Source organism: Phyllostomus hastatus, unplaced genomic scaffold, assembly GCF_019186645.2.
Source record: "Phyllostomus hastatus isolate PE091 unplaced genomic scaffold, TTU_PhHast_1.1 phas_contig_90, whole genome shotgun sequence".
NCBI lineage: Eukaryota > Metazoa > Chordata > Mammalia > Chiroptera > Phyllostomidae > Phyllostomus > Phyllostomus hastatus.
The window spans coordinates 1,427,416-1,432,282 of record NW_025333984.1 but is presented as its reverse complement, the minus strand read 5'-3'; positions in this window follow the sequence as shown (position 1 = coordinate 1,432,282).

The window sequence follows — 4,867 nt, the reverse complement described above, 5'->3', positions numbered from 1 at the left end:
TCCAGCACAATGAGCCCAACTCCCAGAGGGCCCCATGAATGTGGGGGATGGGCAGCTTTGCTGAGTCCATGGACGTTAGCTGAGGAGGCAACTGTGCAAGACGATACAGCCAGAACAGAGGGGCACCATCTACATTGCTTCTCATTATGCATAATGGATCACAATTATAATACTTGGAATGTATGTGGGGGCTGTTTTCCAGAAGATGAAAGCCAAGTAGAGTATTGCGCACACCTTTTGCTAGTCTAACTATCATCCATAACATTATGTCTATGCCATAGACTTTAGGGGAAATGGTTTTCTGTTCCCAAACAGTGCCTGATTGCATGCTGGCAACTGGCTGCATAGGAGAAGCAATGCAAAGCAGTACTGTACTCAGTAAGAGTCAGAATAACTGGAGAATGTGTTGTAGGAGTTCAGAGGAGGTAGGATGGACCATGGACTGAGTGTTGACAGAAGACTTTCTGGAGCAGAGGAGTATGAGCTGTGTCTTTAGAGATGAACAGGATTTTGGTGGGTGGGATGAAGGGGTGCAAAACATTAGGACAGTAATGAGATGCCCACTACACATGCTGGCAAAAATCAATTAAGGCATTGTTGTTGGAGTCAAAGGATGTTGGGTCAGATAGAATTGAAAGAATTGTCTACAGAGCTTTCATGTGAGAGGAAAAGAAGGGGGAGGGGAGAGGAGAAGAGACAGAATTTGTTATCACTGCTGTGGACCAGACACTTTACCTACATTATCAGTATTCCTCATAGGACCCTGGAAATATAGAAGGTTTCTTCATTGCTTTAATGAGGAAATAGCTTTGTAGATTTTCAAAAAGATTTTATTTATTTATTTTAGAGATGAGAAGGGAGGGAAGAAGAGAGAGAGAGAAACATCAATGTGTGGTTGCCCCTCACGCACCCCCATCTGGGGACCTGGCCCTCAACCCAGGCATGTTCCCTGACTGGGAATTGAACTAGCAACCCTTTGGTTTGCAGGCTGGTGCTCAATTCACTGAGCTATACCAGCCAAAGCTCATAGAGGTTCTTGAGTTCACCCAGGTGGTAAGTAGTAGAACTAGAATTTGAATCCAGAACTTTGTGCTTTCTTATTCTGCTACTGTCCCCAACTCATATGTTGGGCTTCAAAATACCCAGTAACAGCCATATTTCTGAAAATGTTCCACAGGCCATCTGGCCCAGGTCCTTGAAAAGTCAGGGGCCATAGTGACTGTCTTAGTTTCCTAGGGCTACCATAAGAAATTACCACAAACCAGGTGGTTTAAAATGTGGGAAACACATTTTCTCACAGTTCTAGAGGGCAGGAATCTGAAATCAAGGTGTTGGCAGGGCCATGCTCCATTTGAAGCCCCTAGGAGAGGATCGTCTTGTGTAGTTATGCTTCTCCAGAGAAACAGCACCAATACAAAACCAGTAAGGAGAGAGGAGATGGGGGAAAGAGAAAAAGAGAAAGAGAGAGAGAACGAGATAGAGAAATGTTATAAGTAATATGGAGACTGGCAAGTCCAAACACTGCAGGGTGGGAATGCAGGCTGGAAACTTGTGGGGCGGGGGGGCAGTGTTCCAGTCTGCTATAAGACTAAGAAGAGCCACAGTTGGTTGGAGCGTTGTCCTGTAACCAAAAGTCTGCAGGTTTGATTTCCAGTCAGGGTACATACCTAGGTTGCAGGTTTGATTTTTCAGTCCTGGTTGCATACAGGATGCAACCAACTGATGCTTCTCTCTCTCCCTTCCCCACTCTCTAAAAAAGCAGTGAAAAAGTGTCCTCTGGTGAGAATTAAAACAACAACAACAACTAGGAAGAGCCAATGTGTTGCTGGAGAATTCTTTGTTGCTGTGGCAGAGCAGGGTGGGGAAGTGGGATGGCCAGTCTTGCTCTTTTCAGGCTTTCAACTGATTAGATGAAACCCACCTACATAATGGAGGGCCATCCCTCCAAAAGTCCACTGGTTTAAATATTAATCTTAGGCAAAACACCCTAGTAAAAACACCTAAAATTATGTTTCACCAATTACCTGGATATCTTGTGTCCCCACCAAGTTGACACATAAAATTAGCCATCACATCTTCCTTGTCTCTTTCAGCTTCTGGTGGCTTCAGGTATCCCTTATCTTGGGGCTAGGTGATTCTAAACCCTACTTCCATCCTCACATGGTTTTCTCCCCTATGAGTCTGTGTCTGAAATCTCCTTCTGCCTTTCTCTTATAAGGCCACCAATCATTGGATTTAGGGCCCAACTGAAATCTAGAATGACCTCATCTCAATATCCTTCAGGGAGGCTGTTCTATTAACAGCTTATTTTACCATACTGGAAGTGGAAACTCTTTTCTACTTTTGAATTTCAAAAAAATTGAGGGATCTATCCTTTGTTTAAAATTTTGTATTAAAATTAATATATATGTGTGTATATATATATGCATTTTGAAATGGTATGGCATATAGCAACACAAAGAAGAAAATAAAACTACCCATAAACAGCCCTGGCTGGTTGTGGCTCAGTGGATTGAATGCTGTCCTATGAACCGAAGGGTTGTGGGTTTGATTCCCAATCAGGGCACATGCCTGGGTTGTGCAACAGATCTCCAGTAGGGGGGCACCAGAGAGGCAACTGATCGATGTATCTCTTACACATGATATTTCTTGTTTTATAAGAGTATTTTATTTTAAAAACTTTTAAAAAACTTTTTAAAAATTGTTGTTCAAGTACAGTTGTCTTCATTCCCCACCTCCTCTCCTCTGCCTCACCTATCCCCACCTCCCACCCGTGATCCTACCCTCTTCAGCTTTGTCCATGTGTTCTTTATATCTGTTCCTTGATGACCCTTCCCCGCTTTTCGCCCATTATCCCCTCCTACTTCTCCTGTGGTTACTGTCAGTTTGTTCTTTATTTCTATGTCTCTGGTTCTATTTTGCTTGCTTGTTTATTTTGTTGGTTAGGTTCCACTTAAAGGTTTCATGCATGATATATCTCTCCCTCTCTTTCTCCCTTCCTTCCCCTCTCTCTAAAAATAAATAAATAGTAATTGAACAATAAAAGGAAATATAAATAAATAAAATCTTTAAAAAATACCAATAATCTCATTTTTACAAGATATATACTATTAACATTTTGCTGTTTTCTTATTATGTTAACATTTTGAACACTTTTTCCATGTCTATATATCCAAATGTGATTATATAATATATACATATTTTTAAGAAATAAGAAATCTATGTATATGTTTCTTATAACTAAAATAGGAACATACTATAGATATATTATAACCTGTTTCTCCCCCAACCCAAATTAACAATGTGTAATAAACACTGAAAAAAAAGCTATTCTGGGTTTAAGAATAAAGGGTTGGAGAGCTTACTGAAGGACTGAAAAATGACAGCTTGGATCTAAAAGGGGATGGTGCTGAGAGGTGATAACTTTGAGGTTGAGGACCACAGAAGGGCCTTAGGACCCTACATTTACTAGCACTATAGAGTAGAGGGAACAGCGACTTTTTTTCAGCCCTAAATATCTGGGAAGGATATGAGCACTTAGGATAGGGCTTGGTTTATTCTGCTGATTCCTGGCTATAGGATACTCTGATGAGAAGTCCCAACCCTAGAGTATGTGGTGGATTAGGCTGGCCAGACAGATAGCTCTGCAGGACACTGGGAGTGACTGAAGCTTCTGGGTGGCCCCTTTAGCTGCAAGGTCTCGACCAGTGTCAATTGCCTATGAAACTGTCAAATGCTGAGGAGTAGGGAAGTGAGTTAGTGGAGCTTGGCTTCTAATTGCTGAAGATTGGAGTTTTCAGGTGTTATCAACTATAGCAGGGGATAACTTCCCTCAGAGTCAAATTACCTGATGAAAATTCACTTGTTCTTTAGAATTAGTCTCCCTTTGTATAGGTCTGACCTGAGGTATTCACTACTCTTCCCTACTTATCCATTGTTTCCAGCATGTTGACTCTCTGATTAGATCCAGGCCTGGATCCTCCACCCAATTCTGTTAGCCACTGACTTCAACTCAGTATATTCTAATATGAACTCATCATTCTCTTCCAGGGGTTACTCATCTCCTTGCCTTTCATATTTATTTATTCAGGACACCACCCCTAGGTTACCCTGTTGCAAAGTGTCCTTGCTGACTCCTCTCTCGGTCTTGCGGACTTCAATCTTCTAATCAGTCATTACATTTTGGTGACTTTTTTTGTGTGTGTGAAGAGGAGCCACTAAAGGATTTTGAGCAGAGAAATGGGATGTAATTAGGATGTAAACGTTAGTATAGAGAATTGACTCATTGTGGAGGGAAAGAGACATATGAGCAGCAGAGTGTGACCAGTTTGGAGAACAGCAATAGGTGATGCGAGAGGTGAACACAGTGCTTGTGCAGTGAAGGAGAGAATTCCAAGGGATCACTCATAAGTGGCATACTTAAAACAATTTAAAAAAGCAGAGGAGCTCTTAAAAGTTGAAAAGTTGGGTAATGATCAAGATAATACTTTTTGTAAACTTTTTTTAATGAAGTATGTAATATACACGTAAGAAGTGACTTGATTATAAGGGTCATGTTGATGAATTTTCATAATATGAACATACCTATGTACTTAGTACCTAGATTAAGAAACAGCATTACAAGCATTGGAAATACCCCCTCAATGTCCCATTCCAATAATTTATTTCCCTACAATGGTAGTCATAAAGCTGACAACCAAAACTAAGGATTAATTTTATCTGTCTTTTAAATTTATATGAATGAAATTCTATAGTATATATTCTTTTTTAAATTATATTTCATTGATTATACTATTACAGTTGTCCTGATTTTCCCCCTTTGCTCCCCTTTACCCAGTATCTACCCCTCCCTCAGGCAATGCCCCCA